At 42.7% G+C, this 19,855-nt stretch overlaps 1 long non-coding RNA gene across 3 annotated transcripts in view; it reads left to right on the plus strand.

Moving 5' to 3' along the window:
• Window positions 1-19,855, plus strand: part of LOC141728757 (uncharacterized) — a 113,559-nt gene that overhangs the window by 26,324 nt on the left and 67,380 nt on the right. Inside the window, exon 6 of one of the 3 annotated variants that reach the window (XR_012579919.1) lies at window positions 244-7,900. The exons of the other annotated variants lie outside the window; for them this stretch is intronic. This is a non-coding gene — a long non-coding RNA (uncharacterized LOC141728757). Of the gene's footprint in view, window positions 1-243; window positions 7,901-19,855 lie in introns of those variants that run through there. 3 annotated transcript variants of the gene reach the window in all.

Consider the following 19,855-nt stretch of genomic DNA (forward strand, 5'->3'; position numbering starts at 1 on the left):
ATGGACAGGGGCACTCCCTGTCCATGGTTGCTCCCAGCCCCATCCACCTTGGCCGTGGGCATTTCCAGGGATGGGGCAGCCACAGCTTCTCCAGGCAACCTGAGCCAGGGCCTGACCACCCTCACAGGGAACAATTTCCCCCTAATATCTAGTCTAAGCCTATTCTCTTTCAATTTGAAGCCATCCCTCCTTGTCCTGCCATTCCAGGCTCTTGTCAATAGTTTCTCTCCATCTTTGTTCCAGGTTCCCTTCAGGTACTGGAAGGCCACAATGAGGTCACCCCTCAGCTTCTCTTCTGCAGGCTGAGAAAACCAAATTCTCTCGGCCTTTCCTCACAGCAGAGCTGCTCCATCCCTCTGGTCATCTTGGTGCCTCCTCTGGCCTGGTTCCAGCAGCTCCAGGTCCTTCCTGAGCTGGGCCCCAGCGCTGGAGGCAGCTCTGCAGGTGGGGTCTCACCTAAGGGTACCAACTGCCCTTGAGTGACATAAACCTGTAAATGATAGAGGTAAATAAATCTGTAAATGATAGAGGTTCTTTTAAGCCTGACACAAGGAGCTCATCTGCCATAGTTTCACTGAAATTTATGTCTCAGAGGAGCTGTGTGTGCTCCTCTGAGACATAAAAAAAAGTGCTTTCAGAAATCCCATCCTAAGTACAGAAGAAGAGTTAGGGGTGTCATTGTGTTGCATTCTTGAAAAGAAATAAAAAAACAAAGAAACCCATTTGAAGTATGACTTCAACAAATCCTGTCATTTTATGCAAAGAGGTGTTTCACTGATGTGCACAGTTCCTAAAAAGATAACTTCAGCTTTAAAATTTGAAAGATTAACAGTAATCTTTTACAAGTTAAAAAAAAGTTCTGGCTGGGCTTTTCAAAGCAGTTCTAAATTTTAGATATAAAATAGTAAGTGTTGCAAGGGCTGTATTTTGCCTTAATCCTCAAGTGCATAATCCTGAAATAAATTTTGAGCTAAGTCCCCTGTGACCAGAAATATTCCTTTAAACTCTAGGGACTGAGCCAGCTATAGTTTCATTTTATGCCAACCAGCCAGATGTATTTTAAAGAAATAAAATTCTATTCTAAGAAAAATAAATTCAAAACTCTTTACCATAAAGTCTAAAAAATAAAGCTGAAAACCAACATAGACTTTATTTCCACAACAGTTTAGAATAAATATGAACAAAAATCTGTGTCACATGGGATGAGAACTGATGTTTGTGCATTGCAGGAGCATTTCCTGGGCAAGGACCAGGGCAATTGCCTGGAAAGAAATTGTTGTAGGGACAGCATTTTTATATTTGATAGTGGCATCTCCTTTCTTATATAGCACTGAAGCCTTTTTGACCAAAAACCGTGGAAATTTTTGCAACTTTCATTGCTTGGCTGAGTTTCAAGAAGCTTTGCTTTGACTGAAGAGCTCTAAATAATGAAAGAGAAGCACAGGAGTGGACAGGTCTGATTCTTAGAGCAGTGAATCTGAGTGCAGGGAAGCTCCCCTGGGCATTCGGATCACACACACAGCTGACTCCTTGTAGGAATTTACAAACTGGGGCTTACAATTGTTGTGAAGTTACACCCTCAAATGCATGCTGGTGTCCTGGTTTTCTCCCATTCTCCTCCACATCCTTTCCTTGCATTCCCTTTTCTGCACTCCTCTGTTGTGAAAATTCCTCTATCCATGACCCCTGCTGCCTTTTTTCCCGTATTTGCTGCCATTTAGCATTACACCAGCAGAAAATTACTGCAGGAGGGACTTCCATAAAGCAGCAAGTAGAATTGAAATCAAGGAACACTTTCAAAGATGGGGCTGTTGTGTTCCTGTGAACATATCATGGCTGTAATGAGGGTTTGCAATACTTTGACATGTGCCATAGGGGTAAGCTCATGGTTACCCACCCACAGTGACTCTGATCTTGAGTGATCTCATTCCATATCCTCAGCACAGTTCTGGCATGTTCCCTCCCTATGGAGGGGGCAATAGAGAGTGACCTTCCTTTGAAATCCTAGATATATTTACATGAGACCGTGCCAAATGCATTAACAAGTGGTGGAGTGGAAACCCTGAGTGAGTAAACATGGGCAGCCCAAACATATGTAAATACATCTAAAATTTTGCAGCATATCATGCTTTGATTTACACCACAAACTATAGGAGGAAATTCCAGGCCAGTGAGAATCTGCTCTGTTAATTTATTTTTAATTGGTATTTTGTCATGGCATAGCACTTCACGGCCTCAGGGGACTTTCAAATCTCTTTGCAAAGTAGATTTTGTTCAGGTGACAACCCTGTTTTGTTGTGACTGACATGGCATTTCCTCACACATAGCAGCAGCTCCTGGTGGTGGTTATCACTCTCATATCCCTCTTTATCTGCTGCACTCCTGCCCAGAGAAAAAGAGAAAGCTGCTGCTAAGCTTGGGGTAGAGATTTGGCCAAGTGCTTCCCTGGGTTTGGACGGGCGTTCCTTCTTGGAGCAGCATGCCTGGGCTTTGAGAGGCACGTTGTGATGAGTGAACAGCTATATGAGGAACTTTCAAACTTTAAATTGTATCCAAGGAACCTCCAGTAATAAGGCCTTCAGCTTCTACCCACAAGTGGTCCTGCGGGAAAACTGGTCTTTGGGTTTTATTTCCTGAAAGGAAGGATTGTATGGCAGGGCTGGGGCTTCTGGGTCTGTGTAATCAAGGCTAGGCATGATGAATTTGATGTACTGGCATCTGTTCTGTGTGCTTTGTAAGGCTTCCAATAAAATATGAATTAAAAAGAAATATGCTTCATATGCCTATATGGGACATATGGCAGTTTAAGCTTTAGATATGGCATTTTTGTTGAGTTAAAAAGGATGTGTTAGAACACACATAAGTTGCACAGTTCTTACAAAAAAAACAGGCAGGGAAAGTTTAGGAAGCCAGTCAATGCAGATCTGACTTCAGTGTGGGGGAAATTTCTGGGGTGCCAGGGTTTGCTTCAAGCTTAATGTACCTTTAAAAGCTGAGGCTGCAGACTGCATCGTGTTACTGCATATAATCCTTCAAAGAGGGCAAGGTGTGAAAACAAGCTAATAAATGTATAAGGGCTAAAGGAGGAATTTTACAGATCAGAGTCCAGGTTGCCAACCTTTCCCCACCACAAAACCCCAACATCCCTCTCCAGGAACTCAACCCAGAATATTAGTTTTGGATGACTGCCTTTGCAAGTCAGTTCAGTGCAGATGAGGACCCTCCCCCATTATCAACTTCCAGCCCTTCTATGAGTGCAGAAAAGGCAAAAATAAAAGATGAAGCTGCAGTTTGGGTGATTTTGGTCTGGGATTGATTTTTCAGCACTGTCAATGTGCCCTGTCTTCCCATTGTGATAATTAGAAACATGATTAGGTAAATCGGTTGTTTCCTATCTTGCTTGTGCAAAAGCAAAACCAAACAGTCACTTTTTCTTCCTTGAGCTATTTCTTCAGCTCCTTCCCCTGGCTTCTCCTCAGGGCTGCCTGCCAGAGCTGCAGCCCAGCCCTGATGTGGGACAGACCAGAGAGGAGCCCTGGAGTCATGCCAGGAGCCTCCCCACGCTGGTCAAGGGTGACATCTCAGCCTAGCCCTCACCCTGGTGTCACAGCTGTGGGCACTGCTGTGCTACTGCCTGATCCCTGTCTGGGAACAGGGAAAGTTTTGGCAACCCCTCTGAGAAGCCCTTTGAAATGTTGGGGTTACACCCCTAAAGCAGAGGGTTCTTAGATCTTTCTGCATTTGAGCTCCTCCAGATGCTGTTTGTAGGTTTCTGAAGGAGCTTCAGAGCTGAAAAAGAGAGTGCTCTTCCCTGGGAGGTGATCCAAGGGAATATTTGTGGAAAATACTTCACAAGCAATGGGTAGCTTATGAATCCCCTGCCTCAAATTTATGAGAGGAGCTGAGCAGAAGATGAAATGCTTTGTAACATGGTTTAGTTTCAGTCATTTGAGCTGATTGTGAGCTACCCACTGTTCAGACTGGCTGCTTGCAAGGGGAAGATATCACCCTTGAAGAGTTTTTAAGTTCAGTGCATTGGACTGACAGAAAACAATTTATCATCATCCTGTGCCATCTCCTTGGAGAGCTTTCTCTGGTCCCAGCATCATGTGGTCTCTTCCACGTGGTGTCTGTGTTTCTGCTCCTCCTGAATACCCCAAAACTGTGAAACATCTGTGTTTCCTCTGTTTTTCTCCTGGCCCAGAAATGTCCTTTCCTGCATCTCACCTGGGACATAACTCAGCAGAGCAGCACTAACCCATATTCCACAACTGGGAACAGTCTCCTGGGGACAAAGACCAAAGGCTGCTTCTGCCTCTCAATCTTCTTCAGCATATGGGTGGGCTGGAGCCAGAACTCTTTGAGGGAAAACCTCTGAGATGGGAAAATGTTTGAGAAGGACCTGAGGCCCCTGCTGGACAAGCTGGGGGGATAAGAGCCAGCCCTGGGGGACAAGAGGGGCAGTGGGACCCTGGGGTGCATCAGGAAGAGCGGTGCCAGCAGGGCAGGAGTGATGCTGCCCCTCTGCTCAGCCCTGTGAGGCACATCTGGACAGCTGTGTCCAGCTCTGGCATCAGCAGCACAGGAGGGACATGGAGCTCCTGGAGCAGGGCCAGCAGAGGCTGCAGAGATGATTTCTATATATGAGGAATATGAGAATGGATAAAGCGAATGATCCTAAGTAAGCTTTGATTAGGCCGGAGTGGAGGGTGGTGGCAGCTTTGGTTGCTATTAGTTGCAGGTTGGCTACTCCTTCTGGGCCTGGTATCTCCCTGGAGATACTAGGCCCAGAAGGGTCTAGATACTATACCTGGATAGGCCCAGATACTCTACCTGGAGCATCTCCCTGCAAGGGAAAGGCTGAGGGAGCTGGGGCTGTCCAGGCTGGAGAGGAGCCCCTGCTGAAAGGGGGCCTCAGCCCCCTTTGTCCCTGTGTGCAGGGAGGCTCAGAGCAGGCCCAGGCTCTGCTCCGAGGCCCAGCAATGGCACCAGAGCCACGGGCAGGGACTGAGCCCAGGAGGTTCCACTGGACATGAGGCAGAACTTCTGTCCTAGGCAGGGCCCAGGCACTGAACAGATTGTCCAGAGAGGGTGGGGAGTCTCCTCAGTGGAGATATTCCAGACCCTCTGGACACAATCCTGTGCCCTGTGCTCTGGGATGGCGCTGCTAGAGCAGGGAGGTTGGACCAGATGAGATCCCTTCCAACCTCACCCAGCCTGTGGTTCAGTGTTAAAAGAAAGTAAACAAAGAAAGTGCAACAACTTTCTAATTTCATTATGGCAATGAAATTTCTGTTTTATATCTGTAAACAGAGAAGTGAAAAGCTGCATGAGGTGAACATGAGCTCCACATGAAGGAGCTTGGAAGATGCTTCAGATTGTTTTATATCAAGGCAGAATTTTGGGGGTATGTATATATTTTGGGTGCCTGGTGAGAGGCATGTGGATGCCATCGCAATGCATAAATCGTTATATATTTTTATTTAATGCACACACATTTATTACCTGTTCTTTCCCTGGGACAGCTCTCCTCCCTGCAACCTTCTTGCCAGAGGATATGGTAGCAATGACTCCAGGCCTTGCCAGGCACAGCTCACTGTTGCATACATATGACCCCATGAAACCAAAACATACTCTCAAAGAGCTCTTGTACTCCAGGCCTTCCACTTCAGGAAGAATATTCAATTTCAAAGTATATTTACATATTTACTATAGCACTTCCAAGAGCAAGGGTTTTTTTAAAAGGTTATAGCAACATCTGTTTGCCTTTGATGGAGACAATTCCTCTTGCTTATATTCCCTATGTTGTTGAACTTCTGAATCTTACAGAAATCTTCAGCATTTTAAATTATCTAAAGATTTGATAAGTTTTGGAGTAAATGGTTGGGAGCTAGTTGGCTTCAGAGTATCCATAGGTGAAACTAATGGTGCAGCACTTTTAAGGCCCTGTGCTTCTTAAGTGTGTTGCGTTTGCTAAAGTTAAAGAAAAAAGCAAATCTGATGATTGGATTAAAAATGTGGAATGCAAAAATATGAAACTGGCAGGGTTGAACCTTGGACATAAACACTGGTTACAGTTTTTAGCTTTTTTTTGCAGCTATCTGGTTTGGCAATACATTTTTCTCTAAAAATTCCTGGTGGCTGTAAAATGTATTGACATCAAATAATGTGAGATATGTCAGTGCAACTCCATAGAAACAGGGTAATGCCAATTTATTTTGTTTGTTTGACTGTCAGCTATGCAGTTGGTGTCCACCTGATATAGGAACTCACTTTATAATAATTTACTGGAGTATGCTAAAATGAGAGATGATATTTCTATGTGATTAAAGAGTTACATAATAAAACCATCATGAAATATGAACTGATTTGAAATCTGTTCATAAAAAGTGAATACATCACTCTTACCTTCACCTCAGCTGCTGTTTGCTCTGTTGATAGTTAAGCATGAACTTTGGGAAAGCTCCTGTCATCCTTGCTCCCACACTTTTCCATTTTGTATTTGCCTGGAAACTCTTTCAGCTGGAAGTAGATGTGTCACAAGAACATTTCTTCAGGGAATTACAGAAGGACAGAGTAGAAAAGCTGGACAAGTTGGGTCCAGCAGTCAAAGGAAAAAAAATAGCTTAGGGCAACTCTTTTGGGGTTTCACCACCCCTTTTCAGCATTCATAAACTGCACATGACTTTTCCAAGTTGGGCTTGAGGGGAACAGAGAGAGTCTTGCAGAGTCCGTGAGCTTTGGGTATATAATTAGTCTGACAGCAAATGCAAAACTCTAAGATTGTTGTGTTTTGATACAGAGGAGTAGAAAGTGCCCTTTCTAGAGCAGAGAAATGTGAATCCTTGTCCTGACTCTAGTGCCAGTCCTGACTCTAACTGCAGATGCCCAGAGGATGGATTAAGGTTCTGCTCTTCACTTTAATGAGAATACCTTGATATAAAATAAAATCTAGACTCATGATTCCTCAGGCTGTCCCAGCTTTAACAAGCATATGGCTACCAGACCTCAGGGCTGCTCCTAGTTTGTTCTTCAGGCAAGTGTAAAAAGACTTAAATATTTTGTTTATTTGTTTTACAGATTCTTTCAGTGAACACGGAAGAATGTAAAAATTGGGGAAATGCAGGGAATTAAGCTAAGTCCTCCCAAATATTAACCCATTAGTGGAACTGCAATTTTTGTTGGTCATTGTTGGTTTGTGCTAGAGTTGGTTTTGTTGCTTATGTGCTAGAGTGAAAGCATAGGTAGAAGTGGGGAGAAGAACCTCGATTTTAGGTTTATTCCTAAAACACTTGTGTTTTCATGAGGCATTCTAGAGCCAAGGATTATGTTTACTCTGATATAAGTTGGAGGACCATAACTACCACACAAAGAGCATCTCCCTGCTCAATAGCTGGGCAGTCGGAGCATTAGCTAACAGCTAATTTTAAAAATTGGAGGAAAAAATAAAATAAAAGACCTGTTCTCAAAAGGCAGCTCACCCAGGGCCATTAATACACTTGTCTGAGGAGAAGGAGGAGGATGATGTCCTCCTACTTGTTCAAGGCATCTCTTTTTATTCCTTCCTGTATCCTTGAAGGCAGTATAGATGATCCTGTGTCTTCCAGAGAGCTGTAATAGTTTACAATTAAAATTTTCTAGACTTCTTTGTCTTTGTAATCACCTCTCTGTTCTAAAAGGAATGAAGAGGAGAAGCAATTTCTGGTAATATCTGAATGAAGATCATTTGGTACAGTGAAAGTTCTTTATCCCACAGCTGCAATTATCTTAAATAAACAAAACCTTGTGGGTTTGTCCCATAAAAAGGATTTCTCTGATTTTCTGTGTGCTAAACCATCTCATTTGAATTATACCAGGGATTAGCCTGGGAAATGTAATGCAAATGACTGAATTTTTTTTAATAGATCAAAACGCCTTTTCAGTTTATGAAAGCCTTTTTCCCATAATTGATATTATTCCTTCTATTTCTTCTAAGTCCTTAGGGGATTATGAATGTCAGTATTAGAATAAAAGAAAGATTGCTTTAGATAATTTTATGTTCAGGGCTCTGTTCCAAAGGAACCAAACTCACTTGGAGATCTTTGAGAACACGATTAAAAGGACATGATGAAAATAAGGTGGGGGTGAAGAAGAAAAATCTACAAATCAGACTCAGCCTAGATTTCTAGTACAGCTGACAGTCAGAACAGCTGCACTTTTGGTCATTACAATCTATCTGGAGCAGCTTGATGCTGTAGCACAACATTGATTCAATATTGTTTTCACTGATGATTCTTTTTCTGACTTCTGTGAAGGTTTCCAGTAATTCAAGTACCATGATCTTGTCCTGGATTCACACAGGGCATGGCTGCAAGGAACCAAAGGCATGGAGACCATGTCCCTTGGCTTGTGATTTGTAACATCACAGTTGGTTTTGGACTCAGGAGCAGAAGATGCAGCTTTGAAGGACAATTCTTGGCGTATAAAGCCATATTACTCCAGTTCCTATGGGAGAAAGTGTTATTCCATATCACAGAGATAATAGCAAACCTCTCACCTACAGCTCAGACAGAAGAGAGTAGTGGCTCTTTTAAAAGTAAAGTTTTCTTTTTTTTTCTATGATGTAAATGTTACTTAATTAATTTTAAATGCAGATGTAATGATGCAAATGTTAATTAATTAATTAATTTTGAGATTAAATACAATAGGATTTGAAATCAAGCCTCCTGTCAAAAAACTGCAGTGAATATGCTTGTACAAGACCTTTTGCCATTAATTTTAGTAGGCATATGGGAAATGTCCTAAACTTGTACCAGTCAGCCTACAAGTTTTTGTTGGCAGGCAGAGATCAAGATTAACATTTCCACCAGATTTTTTTGTGCATTGGCCTTAGCTACCTTAGATTAACAAGGAGAAAGGTAGGGATGTGAAGGAAATCTAATCAGCTTAATGCAGCTTTCTAACAACTTAGAGCCTTCATCATAGTTTATGACAGGGTTACCCCCCAGGGTAAACTTTTGGGGGTGTTTGCAAAGTTTCTGCTTTTTGTGGGGAAAGTTGTCAGGTTCTTATGTCTAGTTTTACGTCACTTCAATACTGAGTGACAACAGTGGCACAAAAAAAAGCACAAGATTTGAGGCTGTTGACATCAATTTAGGCTTTGGCTGCAAGACTGCACTGCACTGGAGGAGTGGACCAGGCACAGTGGTTGCTGTACTCCAAAGAAATTCTCCTTTTCCTGGCTGATGCTGCCCAGTAGGATCTTTAGGAGGGCAAGCCTCTGTTTGGGGTCCAGTTAGAAACTGAGAGTGTTGGGAGCATCTCAGTTCCCATCCTTGTAAAGCCTCTGCTGGCTGGCTCAGGAGTCCTAGAGCTGCTGGACATGGTGCTGTGCAAGGGAAGTTTTGAGGAAGGGTAGATCACAAAGGAGGATCACTGGCTAAGAAGTGAAATAGGTGGTCTCCAATCATTACAAATTTATTCTGTAATCCCAAAAGTCCCTATCAAGGTACAGTAGTCAGGTTAGTCCAGGGAATTATCTCCTAAATTAATATAGTCCAGGAGGAGCATTTCCGCAGCAAAGTTTTTGCCTGCAGCTACTCTGTGAGTACTGGGCCATTTTTTAATTTTCCCTAAAAGTCCATAGAGGAAATTGTGCCTCAACAAGGTTCAGATGATTTAGCCACTTCAAGTGTTGATACCCTTAAATCTGTGGAATACCATTGGGTTTAGAAGCTGCCAATCCAAAAAAGGAATGAGTTTTGCTCTACAGCCAGGTTAACAATCCAGACTAAACCCAAAAGTTAGTGTTTCGCAGAGTTAATGGTAAATATATGAAATATTTTAAAATAGATCTTATGGTGGTGAAACACACAGATGAATGAAAGTTTCAAATCCCACTCTAAAGCAATATGCTGCAGTCCAGAAATACTTAGAAAATTAATGAAGTTATGGAACTGTGATGTGGCGCTCACCTACTTCTGGTATCATTTAGAGGTCTTGTAACTGTATTTATTAGACCCAGCTTTGTGGACTCTCTTCACGTCTTGGTCCTGCACCATCTGATTTTACCCAGCTACTTGCTTTCCATTGAGCAAATTATGTGACTGGTGAAGATTTAAACTGCTCGTGGCAACTTGAGTAATTGCTGCCAAATGATGTGGATTGCCAAATGATGTGGGTCATAAACAGTGGATAGGCATTCCTGTCAAGATCTTTGAGCCCACAAACGAAAACCTGTAATTCTAATTTGCTATTTAGGAACATGAAAACAAGACCTATGTTTTCCATAAAGCTGGGCTTGCACCTGAAAGCTCCTGTCAGAAGAAGCCTTTTACCCCAAAACTTTGAAAACCAAAAACCAAAGTGCTCAAATAAGAATTTAGGAAAGGAGAATTGAGCACCACTTGGGGAATTTCATCTCTGAGCAGAAGGAGCTTGGCATAAAACCACGCTGCCAATGACTCAGTGCAGTCTTTCCCAAATGAAGTGAAAGATGGCATGGAAGCTGGCCAATGTGAGATCAAAGCAGCCATAGCAGGGCTGCACAGAAGTCAGCTGCAGATGAAAAGCAGAGATAAAAAGCTTTGCATATTTTTTGTCTGAAGTCCTATGAGCTTGCATTTATGTGGGTGGGTATCACTGATTTTATAATGAGTCACTAGAGCAGCTGAAGGAAATTATTAAATGAGGAGTAATTGTGTGTTGCAACAAAAGTCTGAAGGAAGTGGTGTTTCCCCAGTGTCCTGATGCCTTCAGACAAAGCTCCTCCTGAAGGTGAGCACTGAGAAGATGAAAGTTACAGATTCAGGTGCAGAGCAGTTATGGGGTGTTTGCTGTGCCATCTGACCTGGTCCAAACAGCTCTTCCACAATTTTTCTGATCATAGAACAAGCTTGGATAGGCTGTTGGAGCCACAAACTGGATGTTTTTCAAAGCTATGTTGAGTTAAAATTCTACAGGACTCACCTAGGTGGTGGATACCCTTTAAGACTTCCAATTTTACCCCAGGTGAATGAATGGGCTCTGTTGTTTCAGAGAGTTGTTTCCATGTTCATCTGCTTTCCTGTATCACAGCATAAGTGACTTCTCTTGCAAATCTGTCAAAAATCCTAACAAAATTCAGAGTATATCACTTCCCCTGCAAATCTGTCAAAATCCTGACAAAATTCAGGGTATATCACAGTCTGCACTTACTTTATCCCACTGGTAAAACTGGTTCCCATTTTATTAAATCACTTTATTTCAAAGTAGTTTTGCAGCAGTTTGACTGGTCTGTACTTCAGTATGTGCATTTATTCAATAAGGACAAATCCTGAATAATTTACAGTTGTTTCATGACTCTACCTTTACATGCAAGGAAAACTGGATAAATCTACAGGGTTCTGGGTGAGAGATTGTTTTCTTTTATATGCAGCTTTCAGTAAATTAGAAATGTAATTCACTTGAGGACTTTTTCATCTCTTCTTGTTAAATAGTGAGATTCATTTTGGCAACTGGAAAAACTTAGGTTCAGTGCCACCATGTAGATTTTCAGTTGGACAAAATGATGCCATTGCCTCGTATATTATTATAAAACAACCACATCAAACTATGCAAGTGTCCTGTAATGTCATGATTACAGTGTTAGGCTCATACCAGTTGAAAAATATGACTAATTGAATATTAGAATATTCCTTCAATTATATATTTGGTTGTCCACATAGATATAGGCAATCTGTTAAATTGCTATGTCAATTTGTATTCTGGCAAGCTTGGAAGGTTCCTGAGAAGGGAAGGGGAGGCTGGAAGTGCAGGTTTTAGCATGTATTGTGGTATCACCTAATCCTGCCACCTCATCAGAGCCTGGTCATGGGGAAAGTCATGGGAAAGAAAATCCCAAAGAACATACAGAGTGATGCTGGTGGTCATCAGGGACATGGCTGCTTTTCCAGGGGCATGGAGTGGTATCCTGTGGCAAGAGGAGTCAGTTTTGGATGATGGGAGAAACTGTGGAGAAACACGGCACAGCTTCTGTAAGTGTCTTTTTGTGAGAACTTCTAAAATCATAGAACCATTCAGGTTGGAAAAGACCTCAAAAATCATCAAGTTAATACATCATTTCCAAATCTACCAGTAGACAATGCTGTAAGTGTCCCAGCTACACATTTACAGGGACAGTGATTCCACCACTTCCAATGCTTGATAACCCTTTCAGTGAAGCAATTTCTCATGATATCCAACACAAACATTCCTGGCACTACTTTAGGCCATTTTTTCTTGTCTTGTCCCTTGCTACCAACCCCTCACCTTACTATAACCTCCTTCCAGCCTGTCTCTGCAGAGCACCCAACACTCCCTCAGTACCCCTGGGTGATCCCATCTGGCCCCATGGACTTGAAATTATTTTTGAAAGAGTGTGATTTCTGTTGCCTCTGTAATTATATTCTGGTTGCCTCCAGCAATCCTGCTATTTCAATTGAATGCATAAATAAATAAATAAATAAATAAATAAACAAAGTGCTTTAAAAATACTAACTGGACAGAATGGCAGGAGGCACAGGGGTGTGGCCATTTTGTTTGAAAAAGCATGCTTTATTTTTTGATACTTTTGCCTGAAATAGCCTCATATTTTCAGGTCAGCTTACAGCCAAGAAAAACACAAGTCGGACCAAAGCCCACAGGAAACTAACAACTCTAAGAAAGGCCAGCTAATGAAGGTTGTAGAAAAATCACTGTGAATGATATCATTGACCACTGGCAGTGGGAAAGTCTGAGGACTTGTAGCTGATCATGAACAGGGATTGGGGAAATGAAATGTTAAAATATTCTGAATTTTTTATTTATTTGTCTTCTGTTTTCTAAGAATCCTGGGAAAAACAACTTTGTTATGATTACCACCCATTGCTTTCTGACTTTTAAGGTCCCACAAATGCAATTTATGCCTCTGAGTTGCTATAGATACAGGACATGAAATCCTGGCCTTGGTAAAGTTGCTGGGAGTTTTGCCATTCAGTAGGGAACAGATTTCACCATAGATTTTCAGTGCCACAACCTTAGCTCCTGACAGAGTCAAAATGCTGCCACTTTGAAGAGCAGCACTTTGCACAAGAAAGGAGCCCTCATGTAACTGTTTGTAGAATTCCTCCTGTTACTTTATTGGCATGATGTGTGCTGGCACAGTGTGGAGAAAGTGAATGGGATAAGAATTTAGATGGCTCATTGGAAACAGCTTTTCTCAGGTTTGATGTGGACCTCTTGCTAGAAAGCAAAAGTGAGGAAGCACAGAGGCAAATCGAGAGTGCTCCAGGTGATATTGAGCTGAACTTATTAGATAACAATCATCTTCTGATGCCACAAAAGGGCTTTGTGCTCAAGTATCTTTGTGTGACTGGCCCTAATCTTTTGTGAATGCATCTGAATGCCCTGGTTTGTGGGCTAGGGTTGTATTGCTCTCCTCTCCTATCTTTCAGAGACTTGATTGCATTCGTGTGGTGGACTACATTTTCACACAAAGCTTGTATCACAGATCACCTTTCCTGCTGCTTCTGAGCACAGACTGTGCTTCTGTAGTATCTGTTGCAATGATTTTAACAGAAATGTGATCCTGGGAGAGCAGGAAAGATATTGTATATATGGTTTCCACTGCTCAGAAGGCAAGAAGCAAATGCCACACCATGAGGCAACTTCAGCAGCCTCAGCCTGGGGAATACGGAATGTAGCTGCACTAGCCTGATGCTTTCCCTGTAGGAGAGGTGGGAGTTGGTTTCTGAGCTATTTCTGAGCTTTGGTGTGAGGTTTCCTCTTAGCAGTTCATGGCACAGCCTGTCTGGTGCTTTGCTGCTGCTGTTGGGGTTCAGGGCTGCAACACACACCAGCCCCAGCCTGCCCCTGCAGCTGCAGAAAGTCCTACAAAACTGTGCTGAGACATCACCAAAGCTAAAACTGGAGCAGAGGCAAAGTGAACCAGGGCCAGGAGTGAGCAAGCCCAGGACAAATCTGTAGCTCTGTGTCCGAGCTCAATGTCCCAGTTCAATCCATAGCTCTGTGTCCCAGCTCAATGTCCCAGTTCAATCCATAGCTCTGTGTCCCAGTTCAATGCCTTTTCCACCCAACTCGGTGCCTTGGGGCACCTTTCCAAGCTCCAGCATCTGGCTAACACTGGAATTACCTGGCTGAATTTCAGTCCAAACAAACTGAAGGTGACATAGGCAGGTGTTGGTGTGGTTCATCTCATGGTGAAGGAGCTGAGTCAAATACCACAGTTTCCACAGTTGTCTCACTGTCATTGTTCCCCGGAGTCCAAAATACTTTGCAATGTTAAATTATCTGTATTAAAACAGTCTCTCCAATGCAACTGGAGACCACCCAGAACTGATCCTAGATACTACTGCATTCTCTCCAAGGAGATAGGCTGAAATTATTTGGAGTTCACTGCCCATAGGGCATACTATGAGCTGGATTTATGCACGCAGGCAGTGCTCAGGGGACTTGTCTCAGAGCACTCTGTTTCTGGCCTGCTTTGTTTCCATTTGTGTAATGGAACCATTTAAAAAATAAATAGCAGTTTAAAAATAAGTGAGTGATCTTCATAGCTAATGTTTATCTAGGATAACTGGCATCCATGTCCATGCTAAAAAACCTTTGCTGCCTTTATGAATCTGTTTATTTAAGTATCTGTTTTTGAAATGAGGCTTATAATATTTGCATGTTGAGTAGCATAGAATTTCTTTTATCAAGAAAGTTTCTTTCCTATATAATTCTATGCTGAAAAGAGGAAGATGTGCTTTATAGTAAAACTTACTGACATAACAAAGAAAATGATACCTGTCAGATTCTCAGCAGCACCAGTTGCTCCAGTTTAGTTTTGCTCTGCCTTGGTCTTTTGTCATAGAGTCCAGACGTGGTGTTAAATCAAATCAAGAGCCTGAATTGGAATTGTTGTTTTGTTCAGCTGTACTTGAAAAAAAGTATGTGAGACAGTCACCAGAGGACTTTAGAGACAGTTTTCTGTGTGATTTTTAGCTGAAAGACAAATGACTTATCACACATTGATTCTCTATACGCAGGTTTTATGGTTGAAGGCAATGTGGAATATTAGAGGAGGGTTAATAACAAATTAAGAAGATAAGAAGATGTGAGACTCTTTTATCACCTGTCTGTTTTGTATATCTCTATATGGATTGTCCTTCAATTTTACATTAGCCATTTTATGAATTTTCCATATAGTCCCAAATGTTCACTTCCTCAATGGAACTGCCTCCATCCAGGTCCCCTTTTGGGCTGTGAGTGTTAAATGTCCTCCCCCTGAAATGTACCTGACACTCATTTCAGCTGTGTTAGCTGGTGTCCATGGTGCTAATAGGAAATACAACAGCACAAGTGATGTAATTTCATTATCTAAAGCCATTTTGAAAAAGCTTGGATCTTTCTTAACCAGCCCTAGTGTGAGTTTCATTGGAGTGAGCTTACTGAGGGGATTTGAAAGACAGTCGCAGGGATCAGACACCGAGAGTTCATAGCCCTACCAAAGGAACAGAAGAATTACAATGCTCTGTGGAGCTTTGATTAACTGTCTCCAGAGTAAATACAACCTCTGGAAACAAAAGCTTTCTCTCACACCAGGCCCCAGAATTGGCAACTTTAGCACATTCTCTTTGTTCACCTCCAGGATGGCTGGCAGGTTCAGCCAAAGGAGAGGGACTGTAAATTACAACAAAAAGGGAATTAGAAGATGTTATTTTAATCAGACTACTGAATGACTTAACTGCCGAGCTAGTGCACGGTGTGCACAGTAATCAGACTTCTGTGGGCCCAGGCAGGAGCTTTCTCTGTGGGGCTGTGCTGGAGGAGGCTCAGAAAGAAATCTTTCAGCACACCCTTACGGTTGAATGATCAGGCAAGTCCTGTATCCCTTCCCTTGTACTTCTATTGTATCTGCTTCAGACCACTCTTTGCATAAGCAATAAGGCTGGATTGTTTTAGCTGGCATATCAGGCACCAATTTTGCAAAACATGATCTACTTATGTAGACCTGAATGCCCACAAAGAGTCCAACACCATTCCAGAAGTGATTCAGGGAATCCTTGCTAGGAGCTGCTGTTGAATGATTAACTTTCACCCAAGCCCCTGCATTATTTTGAACTCTACCCTTGTTCTTATAGATAAATGCAAAATATTAGAAAGTTCCTTGTGCTGTGCTTTATGTTGTCAGAGCTATAATCTCACTGTTAATTACTGTGTGTTTAACATCCCAGTCTGACATAGCTCTCCCATGCAGGCAAGCTGAATTTCCTTGCAGTATTTCAAGTGAGATATTTACTGCCAGTGTTAGCCAAATAAAGGATTTTTGAATGCTCCATTATTTTGAATTATTTTCCCTTTTCTTTGCATACTGGGCTGGAAACAGCTCTCAGCAAAACAACCTGCCTTTCCCACAGCAAAATTCAGGAGTTGCTCCCCAGACTCTGCTCCTGAGAGCTGGCATGCTTGGAGCAAAACCAAGCTGCAGGATTGGATTTTTCCAAGGGAAGATACCTGCCATTATTCAAAAGAAAATTATGCTTTTCCATTGAACATTGCCATCACGTAGCTGGCAGCTGCATGAGCAAGAGGGAGCAGGACTAACAGACTGTGCCACAGTTAAAAACATAGTTGAATTTAAATTGCCAGTTGTGAATCTGTTTAACAGGATCATTTACAGAAGCACATTAGTCACCTGAGTGTTTCTGCAGAGCTCAGTGGAGTGGGTAACATGACTATTTGAATTTCTCTTACAGGAAGGAGAAACTGGTGGTGCAAATTCAGAATATTCTTCACTGCAAGGCTGTGTTTTTGGGGAAAATGTGTGTGCACCCCAGGTGAAGATGCACACCACTGTCACCAGAGGAGGTCCATATTGCCTCACTCAATTTTCTAAAAGCTTCTCTGCTCAGAGCAATCTCCACGTTTGTACCTCTGTCATCCACTTCCTTTTCCTAAAACCACTTGCCCTCAAACTTCCCCAGTTCTCTTTCTGTCACCAGGCAGGGCAAGGATAGCTTCACAAAATTCAGCTTCTGCACATGCAGATGGATGTTGGGCTGCCCTGTGTGATGGAGTGACCACCTGGGTCTGTGCATGTGCAGGTGTGTGTTGTTCCTGGGCAGCAGTCGGGGTTTGGTGGCTCCTCCATCGCTTCTCCAAGCACAGCATAAACATTTCCCCTGCCTGGTCTTTTGGGGCTGTCTAGAGAAAGTCTGGAAAATTCCAGATAGTTTTGTTGGATTATGTTTAACCCACTCACTGGATGAAGGCTGGGACTGATTGTCCCCCATGCTGATTGTCCTTCAGCACCTTAAAGCCAGGCCAGTTGTCTCAGACATCAGGAATTCTTGTTTTACCCCTTCAAAACTCACCCGGCAGCCATCTCTTGCAGCACATAGTTTGCTATTGCTGGCATCATGCTAGAATAAAAAAAAAAAAAAAAACACTATAAGAAAAGTAAAATACTGCATAAAAGAAAACCCAAACCAGAATTCAAGATTGTTCCTTAAATATGTGACTTTCTGTTTCTTGTATGAGAGAAATTGGGGACCTGGGTTTGTTCCCTCTCCCTTGGCCCTCTTGAAAGTGAGTGAGACTTCTGCTCCTAAATTACTCCAGCCTTTTGGAAGGCTGTCTAGTGTCTTTGCCATCTGTTTGTCCTCCCACCTCTCCTCCTTGCTCATGCTGCTCTCTGGAGCACTGCTGCTTCTTGCTGCTGCTCCTGTGCATGTTCCTTTGGACTGATTGGTGGGATCCTGGTCACAGCTCATGGTGACAGCACCTCAGAGCAAATAAATGCAGGACCAAACTGAAGCTCCCTGTGGATGAATCTAAAATCTAGGCTGGAATGACCTGAGCAGGGGATGTTGATATTGAATGTTCCTTTCTGTTAATCAGTTATGTATGGTGGCCTGAGTAAATGGGTGTATACTGGGCTGGGTGCAGCAGTTTAACTTCCAGGAGCTTGTGTCTGTAGGCTGGGGTCACAAACAACGAGGGTGGAGGAACCAGGAGCCTTTAGCAAGCCCAGAAGAAGTGGAGGAGTCCAACACACACGAACAGGGCAGCAGCTGCTCCTCAGGGCTTGCAGACTCCACACATCCAGGTAAAAGCAATGCCCTGATCCAGCCAGGCAAAGCAACACTGCTACAGCCACCCCCAGGGCAAAGAATCAGCAGCAGAGACCCTTTAGCTGCCCTTGATACATCTGTGCTCTGCTGTAATGTAAAGGAAGGTGTGGGTGAGACTGCAGCCTAGCACAGCTGGTTTTTTAGAATCTCATTTTGTTTGAGGAAACAGAAAATGCTGTTATGTAACATGTGACAAAACATTATTTATTTTAAAAAAGGGGGAAAAAAGGATAGAAATTGACAGGGAGTTTATTCCTCCAGCATATTCATGTAAAAGTTAAGATATTTGAATCAATGTTTTAAAGAGAGGAATTTAAAGCAGGAAAACCCAAGACATAAGTTTACCTAATTTAAAGCAGAAAAGCCAATATAAGTTCACCTAAATGAATGACAAGCATGCATCAGTTCCATCAGAGGTTGATGTGAGGTGCCCAGAGATACTCTTGGATAGTGGGAGTTGTTACTCACTGGGCTGTGTCTTTGCAAGTGGGAGTTTGGGGTCACAACTTTATGGCTCTAAATCCGGTATCACATTGCCCAGTGGAAAATGTTACAGCCTCTGCACACTGTAAGTATTCTGTGCCACAAGCCTCAAACTTTCACCACTTGACTGTTACACCACCTGGGTATAATTAGCAGTTTGGCATCAGATGGCAACTAGAAAATTATGTTCAAATGGAAAACCTAAGCAACCTGATTTCCAATTTTCATTTTATACAGATAAGAACAGACACCACAAATGTATAGTCCCTTCTGTGCACTGATTCTCTCAAACAATTCAGAAGCTTTTTTCTTTTAACCGAGGATGTAGCTGGCTGAATGCACACGAAATACATTGTTATTAATGCAAATATATTCAAATTAGAAGCTATCTGTGGTATATTTTACAGAAGCTGTTTCAGTGTCAGCACAGCACAGCCACATGAAACCCACCTGGCCACCTGTGAGGTTTCTGGTTTCAGAGCCAGCTCCACTGAACCTGGCCCTCGTTGCAGAGTTAATTGGAAATATTTGTCCAGGGAACTCGCCTGGCAGATTTTGTGTGTTGTTTGATTTCCTCATTCTTGGCGTTTAATCTGTCATATCAGAATGTGTGGTTTGGTGCAGTTGGTTGGTACCGTCCAGAGGAGGGGATGGAGCCAGAGCAGCTCCAGCTCCCAGCAGATGGTGAAGAGGAGGGGGACAAGATTGAGAATTTGGAGGAGGAGGAGGAGGAGGAGGAGGAGGAGGAGGAGGAGGAGGAGGAGGAGGAGGAGGAGGAGGAGGAGGAGGGCTGATGGACAGCTGCCTGCTGATAGCAGGCTCAGGCTGGATCTTTGGCACTCAGCACAATGCCCTCCTTAGGGCAGAAGTGATAGCAGTAAGATATCTCTATGCAGGATCGCTGGCTGAGTACCCCAGTGTAATTGCCAACTAATCCTAATTGTGTTTGTTCTTTAATCCAAAATTAATCTCAGCTAAGTCATCTGGACTCTTAAAAGTAAAAGCATTTGTTTCACTGCTGCTCTAAGGATAGGTAAATCTCTTCTTCCTTGCTCTTTTTAAACTTTTGTGCAAGGAAGGCTTTTTTAAGCCCTTTGGCCAAATTTTTTTTTTCTTAAACACCAGTGACAAGAATATGAAAGCAATTAGAAAATTTTTATGGGATTAAAGCTCATGTACAAAAGACATGTTGATTCCTTGTCCTCCAAAGAGGGCAGCATGGGTTTTGCAATCAAACCTAGGGGGTTCACCAGGGGTTC

Source organism: Zonotrichia albicollis, chromosome 4 (genome assembly GCF_047830755.1).
Source record: "Zonotrichia albicollis isolate bZonAlb1 chromosome 4, bZonAlb1.hap1, whole genome shotgun sequence".
In the NCBI taxonomy this organism is placed as follows: domain Eukaryota; kingdom Metazoa; phylum Chordata; class Aves; order Passeriformes; family Passerellidae; genus Zonotrichia; species Zonotrichia albicollis.